Below are 23185 nucleotides of genomic sequence, written 5' to 3'. Positions count from 1 at the left end.
ATGCCTTGAAAGTAGCCGCAAATATAATAATTAATGTCAACGAACATCCAAACGGCGTCCGTCCCACTCAGCGCTGAGTTGCTACTTAGAAACGCTCTAATGACATTCGAGCTATTCGAGCGCTTTGGTCAATGACACTTTGGCCCACTGAAGCCAACAAACACACTAACACACCGGAATCCAATACTGTGAGCGGTCTCGTCGCGCTTGTGTGGGTGGTGTCCGGTTAGCTTCGAAGCTTCGTGTAATATTAAATTTTTATGGCTTTTGCTGAAAATCCTTGCTTAATGATTTATCCCGTGTTTTATGTGGCACTTAGGAAATTTTGTTGGGAGTCTTTATTTACAGCCTCATATCTGATTCATTTTTATGTTGATAAGCTAAATGAGATATTATTAGAATCATTATTTTTACGAGGCTGAATTCATTTTTGAACTTGTCGTTAATAAAATTACGAAAATGTTAAAAATACATTCTTATTGAATTTAACACTGAATTAAGTAGAGAAAAAACTGCAGTTTTCACAGTTGTAGAAGCATTGGAGAGTTTTTGCAACTGAAACAGAGCGCGAAAAGTTCTTGACTAAGGAACATACGTCGGCAGTAGTTGGAACATAATGAAATAACTATATTTTTTACAAAACTATTGACATGCATGAAATTTACGACTTGTATGCTGTCCCATGATTATGATTATCTTATAGTCAAATAGAGGCAAAGTTCAAGTAATACGAAGTATGAAGTCCATCCTAGCATGATGAGCTGATGATAAACGAGTCTCCACCCAAATTACAAAAACGTGAAAGATACATTTACGCACGACTGAATTAAGTTTTAAAAATTACTTTTAAGTATGTTTGTAGAATGCCGTGAAGAGTTTTCAAAAGCTTTGGAAGCTCTTGGAGAAAACGTGAAAAATACATTAATCTATGACTTTAAAATGAAGATTTTGAAATTGCATATAAATATAGTTGTAGAATGTGGAATTAAAGAGTTTTCAAGAGCTTTGGGAGCTTTCGGAGAAATCTTGAAAAATATATTAAGCTACGACTCAAAAATAAAGTTTATAAATTCTATTTAATTATGTTTTTTTAATGCGTTGAAGAGCTTTTTGAGCTTTTTTGTGAGGAATGTGTTCTGTGACAACAGCGAACTTGCTAGGGAATCTTAAAAACAAAGAACCCGAAAAAAGATCTCGGATCCATTGAAAGTGTAGAAGCTCTAATCAAATTGTTTTTACCGATTCATCGCCAGACTCATACTTAACATTTCTAATCCGTTTTTGTGTAAGAACCATCAAAATAGAATAATTAAAATTAATAATAATAAAAATTAATCTAACGTAGAACTCACAAACGGTGCATTCAAAGTTATTCAAGGGGTGACTACGATAGATATAGTTTATAATCGAGATACTTGTATCAAATTCGTTTGGGTTCCTGGTCTTAGCGGAATCGTTGAAAACTGCAAAGCCGATGAGTTGGCAAGAAAAGGCACGCTTAGCCGCCTCAAAACGGAATGGGAATCAGTTGGATTGTCATTGTCATCTTACGTTACGAGTATAACCCTGGACTTATCGTTCTCGGGTGTGTATAGCAGACCTTACTTGACGACCATACTCTGCGCGACTGCGAGGTGCTTCTGGCCTTGAGTAGAAAGTAGGAGAACTACTGAACTAATTATCCTTACCAAATTCATCTTGTCGCCATCGGAGTAATTCTTAATGGACATTATTAAAGTTCTAAATAAGTTGGAAACATCCAAGCACTTTCTACTCCAGTCATAACTTCGGCGAAGCAGGAGACAAAGCCGTAACTGATTTTAGCCGCCTCATCAAATTTATGCTCGGCTCAAAATTTTTGTCGATGTAAGAGCTTCTTTATGAGCTTAAGCTTTATAGGAGTTTGACTTTTGGAAGTTTATTTTTAGCGATTGAAGATATTTTACAGGATATAAACTGATTTGTTTTAAAGTATTTGATTTAGTTAAATGAATAATTTTATTTAAAATTTAGTTAAATTAGACGAATGGAATATGAATGCACTCATCGAAATATTGGTCAGGAATAATCGATTACAACCAGTAGATAAAGCATGTGTGTTGCAGTAAAAAACTCCATATAATACCGTTTAACTACCATATATCCAACTGAATAAATTCTATACTATATAATTCATACATACTTAAAAAAGTATAAATATATTTACTGTATAGCTCTAAATACTCAAAATAAATATTATATTCGTATAAATTATTACTAGTAAATTATTACTCACGAACTTACCAAGCTGTTACTAAAAGCTTAACTCAACGGCAAACTATGTTTGTTCAACTGCCGCAGCATGAAACCGATCCTAGAAAATGAAAAGAAAATACATATATACAATTAGTAATTTATAAATGGTTTGGAGGATTCATGATATGAAAGTTGAATTAATGTAGTGTCATATTAATATATGCCGCGCCACTTTAAATAAACTATAAATCGATTGTGCGATATCAGTGCACCAATTAAGATGAAAGCGAAATATCAAGCAATATTAATTAATTTGTAAGAAAAAATTGACTTCTTCTCGAATTCGTATATTAAATCATTCTCCTGACAAATCGATTGGTTAAGCTTCAGCTCGGTCATTTTAGCAGTTTCTATATCAATTAAACGTATAATTTGACCGCAAAATAATAAGAGCGATAACACTTGAGTGGACAAGTATTAGTTATGAGCAATTAAAATGAGTAATTGCAAGGTATCAGATGTGGCAAGTACAAGAACACATGATCATATATGGTAATATATAATTTAATCACTCTCTATTTGAAAAAGATAAGTATATTATTAAATATTATACATAAAATGGTTTTTGCATATGATTGCTGCCGTCTGAATTTAAAGTCGACAACATTTCACCAATTACCAAAATAATTTAATTTTATAAATGCAAGCTTGATTACCCATTTTTTGTCTTAAGTTAAATGGTAAATGCAGCTTTGTTTAATTCAAATATTTCAATAAAAGATAAATGACGAATTTCAGCATAAAATCCCTCTAAAATACAGTGGAACTTTTCGCTTCGTCTTTATTTTTAATTTCAATGAAAGCAACAAAATCATAATTAAATTTAATGATAGCGAATTAAATTTTCAACTTTCTGAAGTCTTTTTATGTAAGAACTCTTAAAATATCACTAAGAGTTTAGCTTTCAAAGCCATATCTTACAATCACATAACACATCCTCGTCATTAGAGGATCTCGAAATTAGATATCTTGATGAAATTTGGTACACATGTTCTTTGGTAAAAAGAAGTAATGTACGTAATTGGACCACTGCCGTCATGAATCTCTAGCAACATTAATTTATGGATTAACATGCCAGAAGTAAGTAGTGTAGTATTAACAAAAATAGACAAAATAATATAATCATTTAATCTTATCTTGTCCTGTCTTTTAAGTAGGATCAAACTGAAAACATTGTGCTAAATTTTATTAAAATCAGTTCGGTAGTTTAGATGTTTAGCCCGAACAAAATGTCACAACTAATTTTTATATACATATGTATATAGACCGCTACCACATTTCTGGTGGTGAACGGTTGATGAGATTAATAGTCAGAGATTAGAAATCGCCTCGATCTTGATTTGCAGTAACAGTATTTTTCGACAGCAAACTCGGTTATTATGCACTGTTCTCTCGGTGAGCATTGGTGGTGTTATTTATATGTATACTAGCGGATCCGGCCACGCGTTGCAGTGGTATACATTTTATACTATTATTTATATCATAAAGTGTTCAATAGGGTGAATATTTGCGAATGAAAGCAAACACGTTTTTGTCGGTTTGAAATTCAAAGGATTGTAGTTGAGTTAATTTTGAATATGTTCATACAAATAAATTATATTGGAAAAAATAACAAATTTAAGGCTGCTTTCTCAATGTTTGGTTGCCAGTCTTTCTGTCCAGTTAATAGAGTTGTCCGCTTAATAGATCTTACACTGTATTTTTTTATTTCTGAATGTTTTTCACCATCCTATCTTCTAAGTTGGTTCGAACTGGACACAGTGTGCTAAATTTTACTAAAATCGGTTCAGTAGTTCAGGAGTTCATCGGGGACAAACAACGGGACATATGATTTTTATATACATATAAAGATAGTGATATCCTTTTGTCTTTTTTTTTTTCAAACATCAGTTTTGGACTTCGATGTTTTGGGATTCGGATGCAAAGAACTTAAATTACGTTTGTTTTTTAAACATTGGTAGCGATATTGTAGTTTTGAAAGTAGTCTGTTCTCGGTTTTCATTGTTAAGGGCATCGTTTTGAATAAGTTGAGTTTCATGAAATGGAAGATGTCGGTACTTTTGAATACAAAATTTAGGAAACGCTGTGGAAGACCGTAGCAATATTAGTTTTAACTTCGACAAATTGTCCAACTTTTTTAATTCAAATTCTTCCTCAATCTCGTACTCTCGAACTTTTCTATTTTTAAGAACTTAATAGCATAACTCCTGGCGAATGTTGTTAATACTTTTTCCCGAGTTTTCTTCTCGAAATCCATTTAAGCGCAAATTTAGGGCTAAAAATTCGAAGGTATCTCAAAATGTATAGTTATTTTTAATAGTTATAGCGAAGCTTTTTGAGCCGTTGATTTTCAACCAAAATCCGAAACAGACAAATATTACTTTATCCATATAGGTACTGATTACTGTATTATTTAAATATATCCATACATTAAATTGCTCAAAAAAATGAGTTAAAATACACTCCAACTTAAGCTGCCATACTTTCAAAATTAAACGACATACGCTATATTTTTAATCAAGCATAAAATATGTTTGTGCATAATTTGGTTATATTATCAACTAAGCTCTTTCAAACCGAGTTGTTAAAATTCGCTTAATACATTTACAGTAGTGGGCAAAAATTTGCTAAAAATTTAGCCTGAATTTTCACCATTTCCCGCATGCTAGGCATACTAGTCCAAAATGTCCTTGCAACCAACCACGCTATTAAATATAAAATATTGTAATATATAATAAAAGCCGCAAGCTTAGTATGCTCAGCCGCCGCAACCTACATGATTATCGAAAGAGACAAACAAAGAGAAAGAGAGAAAAAGAGGGAGTGGGATGAAATAATTGTTTTGCTATTGAATATTAATATTCAAATACATGTTTTCCAATGTCAGGCCACTAATTAGGAATTAAGCTGACTATGGCAAATATCATTAAAATCATGCCAAAGGCGGGATGTTCGTTGTTCGCGTGCGGTTGAGCTTAGTTTTCGAAATGCAGCACAAAAGTTTAAACATGCAACAAACGCGGTGGCTTAAGCTGATTACGAAACACGCACAAACACACACTCGAATTTGTCAAATTTTCGCCGCGGCGAGCAAATTAGTGAAACATGCAAATATTTTGCCATGAACTTGCGATTCAAACCCATGCATTTGGCAACAATTTTGCATTTCAATCAAGTTGATAGTCTATAAAACTCTATAAAGCTAAAAAAAAAAAACAAAAAAATCGGGTTGAGTCGAGAATCACGTAATATTAAAAATTATTTTCGATATTTTGAAACAAGCAGCGTTGTCCAAAATCGCTTAGCTGCATTTGCATTGGCACATTTTCCATTTGGTTGCGCGAAAATTGCAAAACTGTATCTGAGCGATAACTGTTTATTACGTATATCTGTTTGTTTATTAACGGTAACTTATACGCTGAATAAATTAGTTGGTTTGGCATTGTTTGAGCAATTGTCCGTACTGTTTTTAAATTATTATAAAACTTATTTAAAATGCATTAATACATACGAACATATATTGTGCACATACATATATATATATATATCATAAAATTTTGAGCCAACTGACATAAACATGCATTAAACCTTATAGCTAATAATGTTATGCAAATACATGATTAGTACCTACAAATATTGCTTCTCGCGACCAAACATACATATATCATTACTGCTATTAATAAAATATGTTATTTTACACACCTCACAACCAACTTAAGGGGCTGAAACTCTATAAAGTTATTAACGGATATTTATAAATATTTTTCAAATTAACTGATTGCAAAATGCGCTCTCATTTGGTTTTAAAGACTTTCTAATCATACTTGATTGAAGTTTCATATATCTATAATATTGAATCATATTTTAGGTAGCCGATATTATATCTTATCCAAAGAAGTAATATTTGCTTTTGATTCGCCAAAACTTAAAAAGTAGCGCATCGAATACACAACTGACCTAAATCATATAGACTGGCACAATCAAGCAGATACTCAATAAATTGGAGTAAGGGATTAGTTAGCTCTCTTTCATTCATATATAGTTACTAGCAGACACGGTCACGCGTTGCTGTGGCTAAATTTTTTGTTATATTACACTGTAGTAAACTCTTCACTCGGAACAGTTACCCCTCAATATAATGAAATTATTATGTACGAACGAAGACGGAAACGTTAAAACTGATATAAGAATCCACTAATCCACTGGACTGGAATTTGAAAGGGAAGTAGTTTTAATACGATTGAACAAAATTTGAATACTATTTATTTAAAGTTTTAACAAATAGTTTTAAATCTTTAAGAATAATATTCAATATTTTGAGTTATCAATACTATTAATCTCAATTTAATTTAGCACTAATTGGTGCACAATATTTTTAGTTAATCGGTATTTAGCTAGCACAAATAGATTCGACGGTTTTCCTACACGTTAACATGCAACATATAGTTGCCTATGAGAAAAAGCATGGATTTTTTGAATCTAATCAACAAATGGACATTGTTTGGCCTTGAGACTTATTTGTTGTCACTGCAAAAGCTAAACGAACTGGAAATTGTAGCCTCCTGAAGGGTATCGTAGAATCCCATGGTATCATTGGAATATGCTGCCAACAATATGACTTCACTCTTAAACTTTCCAGATAATATGGTTACTTCAAGAATATTTCCGGTGATCTTTTTGATAGCCAAACTCGCAGCATTGCATAATCGAAGTGAATTCAACCTACTCAAGAGAAAAATATGTCAACCATTCTTTAATAGAAGATTATGTGGTGGCATTCCAGGTATATCTAGTGAATTTAAAAATTCAATTGGAAAACTTACACTTTCATTTTCATTAAGGACAGTATCGATTGATTTAAAATCCATCAGATCGCCTGGTAACAACTGTTGTCTTAGGAAGTTAATTTCGTCAACATCAACATTTTTGGCTACCAAAATAGCCCCCTCATTGAGCCAGTAATAATTCAAGTAATTACTCTGTATATTCGAAAAAATACTCTGAAAGAATTCCTGTTTTTCTTTTAGGACAGTGCATAAACTATCTGGCAGTTTAATGCTCTTTCAACACGCTGGAGTCGTGCCTCTTTGCTCGCCCGTTCCTGAGGTTAATTCTTTTCGATGCCATTCAACTTAGAATAATAATTTCCACGTTTAAATATTAAAAAAACTCAAGACCATGCTATTCTAACACCCTGAAGTGAGGAGTGCAACACAATTTTTAATAGAAGTTGAATAAAAATATGGAATATTATTAAAAAATTATGCGGAGCTTTTTATAATTTTTTCATACATACTAATTCAAATTGAATTTTTAGTTTTTACTTCGCGTGCTTTTCGAATCCTTAAGTTGGTAGTATTGTTAGTGACATCTATGATAAATTTTATGTCAAAATATTCATTAGTATTTGAGCTACGCATCGTTTTGTTGGGCTCTAAAAGTGAATTCTTCGATTTTTACTATGTCTGAATTTATTGAGCAAAGAAGTGCGATAATGCACCATCTCATACTGGTTATTTGTGATCATTTCGCCACATTTTTAACCAATATCGCGCCGCAGCCACCGCATTCGCCTGACTTACCTTCGCGTAACTTCTGGCTCAGCAAATTCACATGACCACTTCGAGGACACCGTTTTGACTTAATTGAGGATATAAAAGCTGAATGCAAGAAGGCGCGATGACCATCACAATGGAAGATTCTTCCATGTGCGTAGATGACTCGAAAATTTGTTACCATAAGTGTATTGCAGCGGGAGGGGAACACTTTGAAGGAAATGAAAAGGGCAAAATTTCCCTTTCAATTTGAGCACATTAATATACTACAATTCATTTTTGGCAATAGCATAATTAATCACCGTTAAATTATATGGCAAATTGCTAAATAAATTTTTTTAAAATGAATTAACTATCATTTATAAATAAATCAATAACATGAGAAGCAAGTGGAAATAAATACCTCGATAACCAAATTTAGTTACATACATATATCCTGGAGTCTTAGTACCTCTTATCATCAAAATACATGTATACATTGTGATTTGATGCATAGCAAATTTAATAATATAACTATGTGATAATATTTACATGTATATATTTTAAGTAAACATTCTTCAACAATCAAGCACTAATAACTTAAAAGCTAGTTTAATTTCACTGTATTATCTTCACTATAATAGAATTTAATTTATACTTCAGTCTAAGTAACACTTGGCTGGTAATGCTAACAGTTGCTGAAACTAAGGTATAAACTAAAGTTATTTTGTATTTGAATATTGCAATAATAAATGATTATTCTATTAAATTGTAGCTTATATAAAACGTTTGTAATTTTAACATAGCACCATCTGTTAGAATCTTTTGGAGCTAACAAATAATTGTGACTGTCAAATAATAGACAAATAATATACAAATAATTTGCAATAACATAATATTGTGATTATAAATTGAGAGGTAAGCTATCCTGTCTCTCCAGTTGGATCAAATTGCACACGGTGTGCAATCATATTTAAAATCGGTTCAGTAGTTTAGGTGGCCATCGCGGACGTGCTTTTTGTATATAAATATTTATGTTTTTTGCTCGGCATATCGAGTCACCAAATTTTGCACGTAATGTGTCCATGTCTATTGTCGATATGTGTCGATTTCATCAAATTCCTTGACAAAAGTCGGCGCATCAACTTTTTGTACTTCAGAAAGACATGCCTCTACTAAATACTAATGACTATTTTAATGTGAAATTTGGCTCAGCAGTCATACCAATCTAGAAGAAAAGTATTTCAACTAATAGATTTACGAGCGGAATTTAAATTCAAAAGTCTTACTACTTTTTGCCCACGCGATTCGCAGGCATTTGACAGCTGCATTTTAATTGACTTCTGCGAGAAAGTGAGTTTCTAAAGTCTGAAGCTATAAAATTTGCACTTCAGTCACGCTTATCTACACACATATTGGATACTATAGTATGTAGTAGTAAATGTATATAGTCCATAAGATTTATATATTATATACTACCCTTGCAAGCCAAACTCCTTTTGGCTTTATTCCGCAGTGTTGTACGGGAGTGTGTCCGTAACTTTGTGAAAATATTTTTCCCATTCATCATTGTGCAAAATACCTTAATATTTGTTTTTTAATATTTCCACAAATTTTGGTGAAATTGGCGAACCATTGATTGGCCAGCGCAAATACAAATAGCAATATTGCTGGCCGTTTACAATCGAGTCAATTAAAGAGCTCTTTATTAATTTGACACAAAATAAGTGAAATATTAGTCAAGTGTTTTCATTGCAGCATTGTTTGTAGCAAACAAAAAACTCAATACAAGTTATTATAATAAAATTGAAAAACGATAAAAATTATAACACACACACATACACATATAATATTTCAAACAACTTGCGCGCATAATTGCTTTTAATAAAATATGACAATTATGCATAATTGTATTAATTTATTTTATTGACTCAACACAAATTTAATTGACAGCGGCTCAGAAGCATTGTTGTGTATGAGGATGCTTTTGCAGCACGTGTTGAGTGAGGCTTTGTGTTGTACTTTTAAGCGCTGTACCTAAATTAATAGAGGACAGAAATGAGTTGCATATGTACTTGTAATGAGAAAAATAAATGAAGAGTTATTTGCTTTAGATTACATCAGCAATATTTAGATTTTTTGACAGTTAGTCATGGGAACGCTTTGACACAAAAGCTTATGAAATTATAAAACAAAATAACTATTATACTTAAAAAAATAATTTATTTAAAATTGTGTGTGTTGGAAGCACAATAAACATAAAATAAATATTCAATGGCAGCGCTTAATAGTATCGACCTGAGATGAAGAGCTTTTAAATCTTAAGTGTTATTAAACTCTAAAATTTTACAAATAAATACGTCTCTCCATGATGAAATGCCAAACAATGCTGAACTGGCAACAAAAGGCTTTGAAAAATACCTCTACTTGGATTACCCGTTAGCAGTAAGAATTGATTGTAACCCTTCAAGCATTGTTCGCCATTTACAAAACAAAATAGTAGAATAGTTATATTTTGGAGCCTAAAAAGAGATCAAATCGACATCGAAACTCAACTGAGAGAACAAACAACTTACTGCGGCGTATAAATTTAAGCGACGGCTTTAAAAATGTACTTTTATAGGGGTCGAGATACAAAATTTTCACCAAGTGCATTTAAACGTCGAAACCATACGCTGATGGCTTAGAGATATGCGTTTATATGGAAGAAGCCTTGCCAAAAAATCGCTTTTAGCACATAAAATGGGGACTATACAACTTTATTGAACTAAAAAGTATCAAAAGATTGGAAACAGAACTTGTCGTATAACGTAAGTATATTTAATTTCCTAAGCATAATATGTAGTATAGAAAGTTAAGCGCCACCCCATCAAGCAAAATGACTAACCAACTAAAGACTCAACGCTTGAATTGGCCTGGAAAGTCGCGCAATTTAAACTCTATTGAACACTTATTGCACATGATGAAGTATGAATTTGCTAAACGGAAGCTAAAAGATAGTCAATTAAACAAGATTTAACACTAAACTCGAGTACAGGTCTAAAGGATTAAATTGAGAACTTAATGTACCGCAGATTATTATGTCCATTTGACTGCCTCAAGAGTTATTTTTCAAATTGACGTATGTAATAAAATTTAGAAGAAAAATTAAAAAAAAAATAAGTTATTCAACTCATAATAATTTGATTTTTAGGGTAGAATATATTAAATGGTCTATCAGTAAATGCATCTCACTTGGATGGCTTGTAATGCCGACCCTCATAAATCCAGAGCACCTTGATTCGATCAGAAATTTTTGAGGCGTCCAATGTCAGTTTCGCCCACATCTTTTGGTTGGCTAAGGGTATGATTGCCGAGATCGTTTAGCTTTAGTCTGGCAAAGGCTCGACAATGGAGTAGAACGTGCTTGGATGTGTCCACCTCACATTCTTCTATGAATTTTGACAACTAGCGCCGCACTGCATTTTTGGCCTTGTAAGTGCTAGAACTCAAGATAACAACAGTGAGCCAACTTGTTCCCACTCTGATGTGAGCGAGGTATGGTATACACTTCGTCTTGCAGTTTTTATAAATGTAAATTGACAAATTTTCTTGACGAAAAACTTGAATTCTCACGAAATACTCAAATCAAAACTAAATTAATTACAAGATTTCAGGTTTTACTACATTATAATTAAACGTTTGTGTGAACAAATTAGTTTCATCTAATAAGAGCCAAATGATCTGATTTGCTATTAGAAATGCAAAACTAAATTTGTAAATTAGTATTGTTAAAGAGCATCCATGGTGACACTTATATGGTGTTTACAATATATGGTATATACCACATCTTAAGTACTTGTAAAGCTTATCAAAGCAATAAAAATCATGTATTACTCGTAATAAATCTTGACAAACCCTCATTAATCAAGTTTTACAACTCCTAAAACATTTACAACATTTTTTGGTTGAATTCGCGCGGTTTCAGGGATTATTACCACCACACTTACCATTATGCTTTGAAGGTCATATTTGTTGTTGTAATAAGGTTTGGTGTTCTGTTTTTTTTTTACTTTTCTTTTCTTTGACGTATTTCGAGTTGAGTTGTTGACTCTTCATAAAAGTGGTTTACAATAAAAGTCACGAACACATTACCAAATCCTTAAACCGACCAGAGTGACTTCCGTAGTTTATGGGGTTCAATCGTATTGTGGGAGTATAATAAAACGCTAATTTCTTTGTTGGTCACTGTAAGCACTGTAAAAACTTGCGTCAGTGGAGTATTATTGTAATTTCGTAAAAAATGCCACGTATTTATATGAAAGAGAGAAAACCAACTGACTAATTAAGCTTGCAGTTCATATAAGTTTAAAGAGTTTATAACTTGCTAATTTCACTGCAGGGATGTTTTCTGGGCATACATCAACTTCTTTGTAGAATATAGGTGAACGAAACCATGCCCAACGATTGGAATTTAAGTGTGCTCTGCCCAATCCATAACACGAAGAGCCTGCGTCCACTACCGTGGGATAAGCCTAGTCAACATAGCAAATAAGTTTCTATAGGGCGTATTGTGTGAAAGATTAAAGCCCACCACAACAAACTGATTGAGTAAGGTCCTTTGTGTGACTCTAGACCTGGTAAATCAACAACCGACCAGATATTCACCATACGCCAAATTTTGTAAAAGATCCGTGAAAAAGAGCTGTCTTTATGCCGCGATGTCTGAATTTGGTATCCCCGCAAAACTAATACGGCTGTGTAAACTGACGTTGAGCAATACAAAAAGCTTCATTAGGATCGGGAATGCCCTCTCTAAGCCTTTCGAAAACAAACGAGGTTTCAGACAAGGCGACTCCCTATCGTGCGACTTCTTCAATCTACTCCTGGAGAAAATAATTCGAGCTGCAGAGCCTAATAGAGCAAATACAATCATTTATACGAGTGTACAGCTGCTGACGTATGCCGATGATATCAATATCATCAATTGATATCATCGGTTTCAACACCCGCGCCATTAGTTCTGCTTTCTCCAGACTGGACAAGGAAGCAAAGCAAATGAATGGGTCTGGCAGTGAACGAAGGCGAGACGAAACATCTCGTGTCATCAAACAAACAGTCGTCGCACACGTTATTGTGTTAACACCAACAACAACGAAGTCGATGGAATGATAAGCTATACGACGATGGAATGATAGATGTAAGACGACATTCACATAGTTCTGCGAATAAAGAGACAGCGGCTACGCTGGATGGGTCATGTCAGCCGAATGGACGAAAACACTGCAGCTCTGAAATTATTCGACGGGGTGCGCTATAGTCAATTCGGCTATAAGGCGAGTGCTTAATGGTTAAAATGTGATTTTTGGTCAAATAATCGTCCTTCGAATGTTTGATTCTGAGCAAATTTTGGTCGTCAATCAATTTGAGCGGAACGAACCGTGCACACACACCTTTCGTAAGCCCAAATGCTCGGTCAAAATGCGATAAATCGATGTTCTGAAGATGTTCAATTTCATTTTCATAAATTTCAATGATGATTTCGGCTAAGTTTTGATGAATTCACGCACAGTTTCGATGGAATTTCCGTTGATCACGGATTTTGATTGGCCCAATTTGATTGTTGATCGTCATTTATGTCCTCACGACCACTTTGAAAACGTTGAAACCACTCAACACTTAAAGCGCAGTGGCTTCACTTCCAATGTATGAAATGTCATGAAATTCTTTCTGGACAATCGATAATGATAGCAGATTCTAATGCATTAGCCGAGACATTGATGGCGATAGGTTCAAAAAGTTTACCTTGGAAAATATCTGGTAAAATCTTCCGACTTCAACTGAAAAGGTTTCTAGGAGAGGTTAAAAAACTTTAACCACTAATATTGCAAGTCTGCGGTGACTTGCAAGCAATTTGTTGTAATAGTTGCCCGGGGTTGTATAGGGAGGTGTAGGTATACATATGTATACTCGTATCTGGTCACAATATCAATATTATATAATTATGCATACATTTTTATTTCCCATTTAAGGAGAGTGGTACGGAATATTAAGCAAATTGTAAACCTCATAGAAAGGTTTTAATTTAAAATAAGATAACTTCTTTAGAAGGAAATACAATATCTTACTCCATATTCGAAAAACTTCAGAGAGCGAGCTAAATTTTCACTTGGGCACTATTGACCAATAAAAGTGTCAGCGGTGGATTGATATGGTCTTAGTGGACTAGTCGCTAGTCATGACATAATTTAATCTAGAGCATAAGCGGCATACTGAGCATTTTACGATATCCGCAAATAACAGATATTTTGTTGCATGAAGTGCAGCAAATCTTTATTAATTAAAAACTCTTTGAAAACTTGTGCCAGTTCAGCATCACTCGCGTAGCGAACGCACGAATGTGTGGCAGAAGGTGTGAGCAAAAGCCACAATTAGCCTTGCAACAGCAAGCTGCGCTGAAGATAGGCGGTGTTTGGAAACAAACACACACTTCTACACACACAGCTGCCTACATTATGCTTGCGGATACATGTATATGTAAATGTGTCTCGCTGTGTGTGCACTATTATTTTATTCAAATACAAATTAGCTGGTGAAACAATTTCGCGCGATTGTATAATACGAGTATGCGTTGGCTGCGGCGATGGAATTTGAAGGCTGGCGCGCACAATGCAGCCGCATTAACATTAACAAGCTCCAATTCAGATAAACTTTACGCCAGCATATTACCGTTATATCAAATTAAGCGCCATTCACGCTACAAACCCATAAACACACATACAAACACACACACATTTATATATATATGTATGTTGCTTCTCGCAACATTCGTTTTGTGTATAATCTGCCTGCCACCAAATAGTTTGTGTTGCATAAAGAGTCTGTATGTGGAAGTGTCGGCCGTCAACGGAAGATGCTACAACCGAGCGGTTTTCGTTAACACTTTGATGCGCTTCTAATGGCAGCAACAACAATAATACGCAATAAAAGTTCGCATTTTCCATTGTTCATGCAACAAATGCAGCCGCATTGCGCGCCCCCTGCCACATATTGTGTGACAACTTAATTGTACGTTGCAACCAGCTTTTTAGTTGAATGTTAATTTTCACACGTTGCACTTGCAACATTGCTGCGGTGCTATGACTGCTGCTGCAACTCCAAGTCAAGCGCGAGCAGGCGCACTGGTTTTTGGCGAAAACGCCCCTCACACGCAGGTCAAATGTGCTCGTGAGCATGTGGATCGTTCGGCTGCGGCATGCGATTCTTAAGTTCCCTGGCGGCCTGACGACCTGACGACGTCTGTCTGTCATTGTGGGTGTCAAGTGTTGGTTCTTTGCTTAAGCATGCTTGCTCTGTTTTTCTTCGAGTTTTGCTTTGCCTCAGCGTAAACAGCGATACTTGCTTGCTCTGCTGTGAACTAGACTAAGAAGAGCGCATGGTTGCATTTTTTATGGCGTTTATGTTTGTGGTAGCAATTCTGGTATGCCATTATTTCGCAGATTTGTCGCATTTTTGAGAAGGTTAGCGCATTAACTTTATTATAACTGTGAGAAGAATTTTCAAAAGTTTCACAATTTTAGTTGAGGCATCGAAGTGGAATGTCGAAGTCAGCACTGAAAAATAACGATATATATATAACATACAATAGGAAAGTTTTAACTGAAGGATAACAAAGTGGAATTAATGAAATAATAAAACGGAATCGTAGCAAATTGCAAAACTGGTGAGCTATGATATAAGGCACCCTAGAACCGCTATCGGTAAAATGGTAGAGCGTCGGTACTTCCGTATCCTCTTTTTCTTTACTACTTGATATCTAGGCTTCGAGGAAGCTTGGTCAACTCTAGGCCACCGTCGGTATTTGCGCTGTCGCAAAAGTCTTTTGGCACAAGATCGATCGCAAGAGATCTAGTGATCCCTTTGCCCCAATTAAGGCTACCTCTCTCTAGTTGTGGGTCTTTTAATCGACCATTATTGGCGACCACGACGTAAAGTTGGGAATCTGTTAAAAGCATGGATTCCTCAAAATGTTTAAAATAATATTGCCGAGTTTACAATCAGGGTCTGTTCCGGAAATGTAAGCCCGACTGTCGAGAAATCTCACCGCACTTTAAACTTCCGCCACCATTTTTAATGGACGTTTGATATTGCTCTCAAATTAGAAGTGAATGTATGATATTTAATGATACCTTGCATTCCTTTGTGTGTATTGAAAGATAAAAATGGTTAGCATACTGATTACGTATAACTTACGTTGACGGGCACTATCGAACTTCACGTCTAAAGTCACGTCTCTAATAAACACATACTCTCTGGTGGTATTTACATATTTAAGGTAATTTTGAGATATACTACAGATTTGATTGGCTCTGCGAAAATCTTCAAAAAAATCGTCCTTAATCATAAAATAATTTTGTCAACTAAACCATTCGAAACAGAGTCGTTAATGACAGATATCGCTACCAATATATCGCGGTGTAGCCTCGTCTATGATTCCTAGCAAAGCAAGATATACCATGGTATTTCAGGGAACTCAAATTCAGCGACTACACTAGTTTTCAAAGAGACGATACTTTTTCAGTACAAATTTATTATCAAAACGAGACGACCGCTTATTCTGATTTTCATTTAAAATTGTTTCAACGTTCGAGCACACTTTGATATTGTGTTGGATATATGTAGCGATAATGATCCACAAGTCATTGTTGAGATGTCGTTACATCATCAAAAAGTCGCTGTGTCATGTTTTGTTCTCAATAGAGGGTGGTAAAAATTGTTATATATTTTTTTCAAAAATGAAAGCGGCCATAATGTTACACTACTGAACCATGGTTAATGACTTTTTCGTGACTAAGTTGGAGGATGTTGATGTAGGCGACCATTAGTTCCAACAAGATGGCACTATATGCGATACAGGCTAAGAAACAACCAATTTATTGAAGGATTATTTTGGAGGGCGCATTATCTCACGTCGTGGGCGAGTCGTGGGGTGTTTCTTGCGACTGATTGCGTGAAAGAGAATATTCGAAGCGTTATTACTGACTTATTTCTTTAATCACTGCAAAAATCGGTCGAAAATTTGAATTCATTCCAGCCCCAAACAATATGTTAGACATAAGAATACTTTTTAATTCTTCTTGAAAACCACATATCCACAAAAACATAACGTATCATTCGAAAACATAAAAATGCAAATTTTTATGAGCTGGGTGATTTTCGTTTCACTTCAGAATAGTTGACAAAAAAAAAAAAAAAAGAAAAACCAAATTGCCGTTATTTTTTGAACTCGCCATTTGTAAGAGAAAGCTTCTATTTTAAAGTAATAAAATATTTAGAATTTTTTTACAGCTTATAATATTTTCCTTTTATATAAAATACCAACGAAATGCTCACAATCAGTACTAATAGCAGGCTGCTAATAAAGCTTTCCAAAATCTTCTGCAGTTATTATTATTTTATATATTTGCTAATTAATAATAAACTCAAGACAACACTCTTGAGCTACTGCCAAATTCATAAGCATTTGCTAAATAATAGCAAAACTTAACGGCGCTGGCTTAGTAGGTCATCTGTGGCAATCAATGAAGCATTAAATTTCATCAGTAATTAATGTGTGCTAATAATATAGATAAATGTACGACATTGCCGTGTTTTATGTGTGAAATATATTGAAATAAATGTGCACATAACGCAAAGCTACTCCGTGAAATTTATGTATCTAGAACTAGTGGAGAAAAGCGCTTCACTTACACACACACACATACACAAATAGTAATGATATAAATTCTGCGCTGCTTGAAAGTTCTAACATTCATACATATGTATGTATGTATGTATGCACGTGTGTGTAGAATAATACACTTAGTGACACGAAGTCTGCTATGTACTTTTAGTTTTAGAAAGTAGCTGTGACTTTTTACAGTAACCCCAACCCAACTAAGTCATATTTAAGTAGAATAAATTTAATACCAGTCGCTGGCGAGTGCGCAAGCGCGCCTTTCTTATTCTTCATATATTTATTTTTCTCAGCGTCTTTTTTCATCTATGCAGCGATATCAGAATAGCAAAAACAATAGCAACGTTGGTGGAAAGAAAAATTACATTTCCCAGAACGGTGGACAGCCGATAGCCGACGGCCGACAGCCGGTTATTAAATAGAAAGGAGCATACAGGTTTCACCAGCTACCGCAATCTTATATAGCCGGCGAAGTGCTGCCTAGCGCTGGGAAAAGCACAAAACAAAATTAATAAATGTATTAGGAAAAATAATAATAAGCAAACAAGCAAGCAAGCGGGCAAGCAAAGAATATTGTTTGGAAATTTCTAGTAGCTAAAAGCGATGATCAGCGCATTGCAGATGGTCAACGAGCGATGAGAATGTGTTGACAGTGTACCAATAAGCATACCAACAACAAACAGGCACAGGGGGGGGGGGGGGCGAGCAAGTAAACAATTGAATACACAATCGACGGAGACCCGAAGAATCACTGCTGCGGCTGTTGCTGTTGAGCGCTGTGTGGAGTAGCGTTGCAATGCAGCGCGCTGAAATGGTGACAGGCAGAGGGCGAGAGCCGTTTGCCTGATGGAATGAACAAAACGGCAGATAAAACCTTAAAAGTGTGTCAAATGAAAATTATGGCCAGTTTATGCAAGCGCATAAATTATCTGCAGCAGCAAGTGGTAGAAGATGATGCTCAAGCAGAGGCAGCATGCCGTTGAGAGAAGTTCGCCTTGCAGTGAGCACAGTGGTGGGCGTTTATATTGTAAATCACAAATGCTTTTAAAATTTTTTGGCGAGAATATAAAATATTAAAATTATATTTGTAAGTTTGTTAGGGATTTCATGTAGTCTCATAAACTACATTAAGTTATAACTTATAACGAAACGAATGTCTATGTAATCCAACCACATTTTTTTTAGACATTTTCAATTTCATATGTACTCTTGTATATGCACTCAGGATCAAATATGACTCGCACTAGTTTATTTAACCCGACTCGATAAATAATCTATTGGATTGGTACTACATTTTTTAATGATCGTGTGAAGTTTTATTTCCATACATATATTAATTAGTGAAGAACGATTAGCGCACCGTTTGTCTGGTGATTTTGATATATTGGGTTCATTGACAATTTTTGGCGCCTTCCTGGAAGCGGATTTTTCAGTTGCGAAAAAAAAGTCACAGGAAATCAAATCTGGTGTAGTGACTGAGCGGAAACTCTCTTTGAATATTTGGACAGAAAGTTAATCACAATTATGCTAAAATATGACAGCGTGTTCAAGTCTTTAGAGTCTGGTATTGACACGCTTCATACCCAAAACATACCTAAAATGTACCTTAAACATACCTAAAAAATATGCAAAATATTAACACAAATGGTTGATTAGATCTTTTATTAGAGATGTTGTGCTACCCTGCTATCTTTCTGATGTCAAAACAACGATTTTCAATGACTTTTTCTTGAATTCTTTTCAAAATTTTGACCATGAAAACTTTCGATGACTAGATAACATTTTGCGCTTCAAGTACTTGTGTTAATGATAAAGTAGACTCCCGAAAACACACCTTTAACATTTTCAACATTTTCGTGATTCCATAGGACACAAAAATTTCAAGCTAACCTATAACAATAGCAGTAAAATTTTAACAAGCAACTCTTTTAGTATGTTACGAGTATACATTCGCACAATAGATTACGGAGATCAGCTCCAATCTGGCTTTAGGATGTTAGGCCAGTCCCAGATTTTATGAAAAATTTCTTATTTTTTTGGCTTAAAGTTCACTTTAGGGTCTTTGAAATCATTTTTCAACTCAATCTCTCCAAGCTTTGTAGTAATAAAGCTTTGTGTCCGATCTCCCCAGCAATTAAAAAATAAAAACTATAATAATATAATCAGTCCCATCTTCAGTAAAATTTTAAAAAACATTTTCTCGAAAATGAAATCATGCCAATATGATAATCAAAGACTTGTTTTCATATAGCCTTTCTTCCGTATAGCTAAAAAAAAATGTAAAAAAAAAAAAAAAATTAAAAAAAATGTAAAAAAACAAAAAATTAAGCCCGTTGTGAGAACCCTAGACTGGCCTAATAATTTCTTCCTACAGCAAAACTTTCTGACAACTTCTGATTAAACTATTTTTTATAGATGGGTTATTAAAAAATATCTTTAAAATTAGCCCACAATTAATAACTACTAAATATTTTTTTACTATATAGGCTGACAGATTCACTGTGCCGCTGTAATTGGCTATACAATGAATGTGATGCGATGGGCGTGCTGATACTTGGCTTTACAAGACCAATACTTTTTAATACCACATTTTCCTGCGCAGCAAGTTTCGCGCAGTTTTATTTGCCTGAAACATTTTTTGTATCTGAAACTTTTGAGCAAAGAAGCCAGGCTAATTACTTAATCAGCGCACAACAAAAGCAAGTTTGCGCAAGTCGCGCTAATGCAAAAAAGGCTTCGCTGAAAAATTAATTAAATAACGTAAAAAGTAGAAAACGTAGCAATTATTAAGCAAATAAAAAGAGACAAATTAAAAACAAAAAAAAAAAAAAAACAAAACAGAAAACTTGGCGTTGTTGTAGGTCCCCAAAATTAAGAAATATATTTGCCGAGCATTTCATATGGACTGTAGTTTGGTTTTGATGTTGCCACTTTGCATTGTCTGCGATTGCAATTATTGTGGCGTGGCGTTGCAACAGACAGAAATATAAAAGAGCACGTCAAGATGAATGGAAAATATTGACTCATACGAAAACAAGACTCTTTAATTATTTGGCTGATGGCAAACTGGAGGGGGTATAAGTACGGCAAGCGTTCAAAATTTGGTTTGTGTGGGGTTTAGCTAACGGTAACTGCATGAATTCGTTGAACTAGTAACACTATAGCGAAGAGTGATAAATTTTGAATTAGAAATCAACCCTTACGGACACCCTGTATAGGACCGCAGCCTGGCAATGCGCTTTTGTATTAGTTATTTTCAAATAAGTTAGTTGTTTTTGTTTTCAAATAAGTTTCGGTATTTGAACTTTTCAGCATTCTCAAACGTTCGTTTCGCCTGTGTTTGCCAATAATAGCGAAAACAATAACATACATAATAAAAATTAACCACAGCAAGCGATGACCTAATAAAAGAAAGAAAGAAAAAACAAGACACACATATAAATAAATATACTTTATGCGTGCCTGTGTGCTCAGACCGCAAACAGGAATGTTTGGCTCCAGGAAGTCGACGCCATCATTGTGATATTGCGCTGGCGCAAACTGTTAACATAAGTTCGTAGTCATTTGGTCGGAGATTTTTCGCTTAAAACTCATTTTAAAGTTTGGGAAACTAATATTGAACTTTTATTAAAAAATAAAAACATTTATTTGTTCAAATATGATTATGAGTTAAACACAATTGTTTGTGGTATGTTGCAAGTACTATAGACTTCAACTAATTGAAATGTTTTCAAACGCTATGCCACAGCAATCATCAGCATTTAATTTGAAATATTTCCCTTCATTACCAAAAAAACGATAGAAATATCAAGTGGTTAGTTATTTTCCTTTTTTGAATTTGTATCTCTGCGTTGTGATAAATTGCCACTGTTAATCAACTTCAGCATCACTGTGAGACCCCACTGTTAGGCCGTGTTTGTGCAGTGCAGCAAAGTCATGCGTTTAATTGGCTTTCCAAATAACTGGATGTATTAATTTTCGATTAGTAGTGAACGTATCGAACTATTAATGAATAAATATGTTTGTGCTAAATATAAATCATAGCGTAATTGAAAAATTATATTTGAGATACGATTGGAAACTTGGACTTTTGTGTCGCAGAGGGTATCCGTGATAGCTTTTCTTATTCATATACCGATGGGAGATATATGGATGGGAAGAAATTGTTAGAGGAGAAACCCACTGAGCTCTTTCAGAGAGATGAGCATACATTTTGACAAGAGAGCTGCAATACTTGCGCTGATCCCGCTAACTGTGCATCAAAGTTAGTCAAGGATTGTCTGTAATCAGACATCTAGAGTAGACGGCAAGAGATCCTACATTGTCCAGTATTTATTCATATGGTAAGGCTAAAAATATTGTCAAAAGTATAGAGCAGGTGGTGAGGTGAAAACATTCAAGCACTTTCTTCTTCGCCTTTACAAGACTGAGGTTGAAATCTCTACTCACCAAATTTGTGATGTCTAATGATCATTTATGCACTGTTGTAAACTCCACTATAATCGCATTAACAGTGTCTATGCAAATTAAGACTGATCAATTATATGGGAATGTTAAATACCATCAAAGACCGGCATTCTAAGGTGTCAAAGTGAGGTCCCTCATAGAATCGACCTCTTAACCTAACATTGTAATACTCAGAAGGAAATGTCGGACCTGTATATATGTAAATAATGTGCGAAACGAGCTGAATCGATTTAGCCATGTTCACCTATCTGTCCGTCTATTCCTTAGTTTAGATATATACAGGCGTCCCTCAGTTTTTGTAGATATCGATTTGAAATCGCTTTTTTCTTCTGGCTAATTTACCGTTATGACTTATTAGAAAGCTTGACCGGAAGGTTCTTATGCGTCCATCTTAAAGCTCGAATCTAATAGCATGTGGTGGTAGCAAGCAACAATTGAAGCTGTAGAGCCATAAATAATGTTGTTTCGTGCTTGAATTGCACCAGGAAGGTGCAATACCGTTTAATCAACGCAACAATCAATTTATTGAAGCGCGTCGTAGACCTGTGCGTCCGTTCCAAGATCGCGCGAATTACCAGCGCTGTAATAATTTTATTGAGGCCTAGGAAGATAATATTAGGCATATTCAATTGCTCGAAATAATTTTTAAAGACCTTTGTTTTCATAATAAAGCTAAGTTCTTGGCCATAATATTAAATGATATGTGTTCTATTTCTTTTTGAAAACTTCTTTTATAATATTCTTTGACGATGTAACAGAAGAGTATTCTAAAGGAAACAAACTTTCTTAGGTTTCATTTCTGGGTATTGTTTTGATCGTGGAACATTTTCTTTACTCCTTTCGGATTTTTTGATGCTTTTTATTCTAGAATCATGTAACACTCAACAATTGGTATGCTGCTGTGATGATATCACTTGACGGAGTATAAATTTAGCTTCCTGTCGTTTACATACATAGACCTTAAAGCTGTCCGGTAGCTATAGTTTTCCTTCTTCGCCAGGCAGGTATGTTACGAAGGATGTTAAATTTTGAAAGGTTTTGAAGATTAAGGTCTTACTAAATATATAAATATATGGGCGCAGTTCCCCTTGGAAACTATTCAAGGTTTTAATATACTGGATTTATTTATAAATTCTCATACCACTCTTTCTATGTCTGTAGATATTTATTCTCA

The 23185-nt window shown here is 34.5% G+C and overlaps 1 protein-coding gene across 2 annotated transcripts in view; it reads right to left on the bottom strand.

Moving 5' to 3' along the window:
* LOC108974706 (mucin-5AC) overlaps positions 1–23185 on the bottom strand; it is a 123482-nt gene that overhangs the window by 89673 nt on the left and 10624 nt on the right. For both annotated transcript variants that reach the window (XM_018942714.1, XM_018942715.1), the window contains exon 2: positions 2284–2353. The gene's annotated coding sequence lies outside the window, so the exon portion shown is untranslated. The remainder of the gene's footprint in view (positions 1–2283; positions 2354–23185) is intronic.

The sequence above is a fragment of the Bactrocera latifrons genome, unplaced genomic scaffold (assembly GCF_001853355.1).
Source record: "Bactrocera latifrons isolate USDA-ARS-PBARC rearing strain unplaced genomic scaffold, ASM185335v1 scaffold_58, whole genome shotgun sequence".
Taxonomy (NCBI): domain Eukaryota; kingdom Metazoa; phylum Arthropoda; class Insecta; order Diptera; family Tephritidae; genus Bactrocera; species Bactrocera latifrons.
This window is presented reverse-complemented; position numbering and strand designations above follow the sequence as displayed.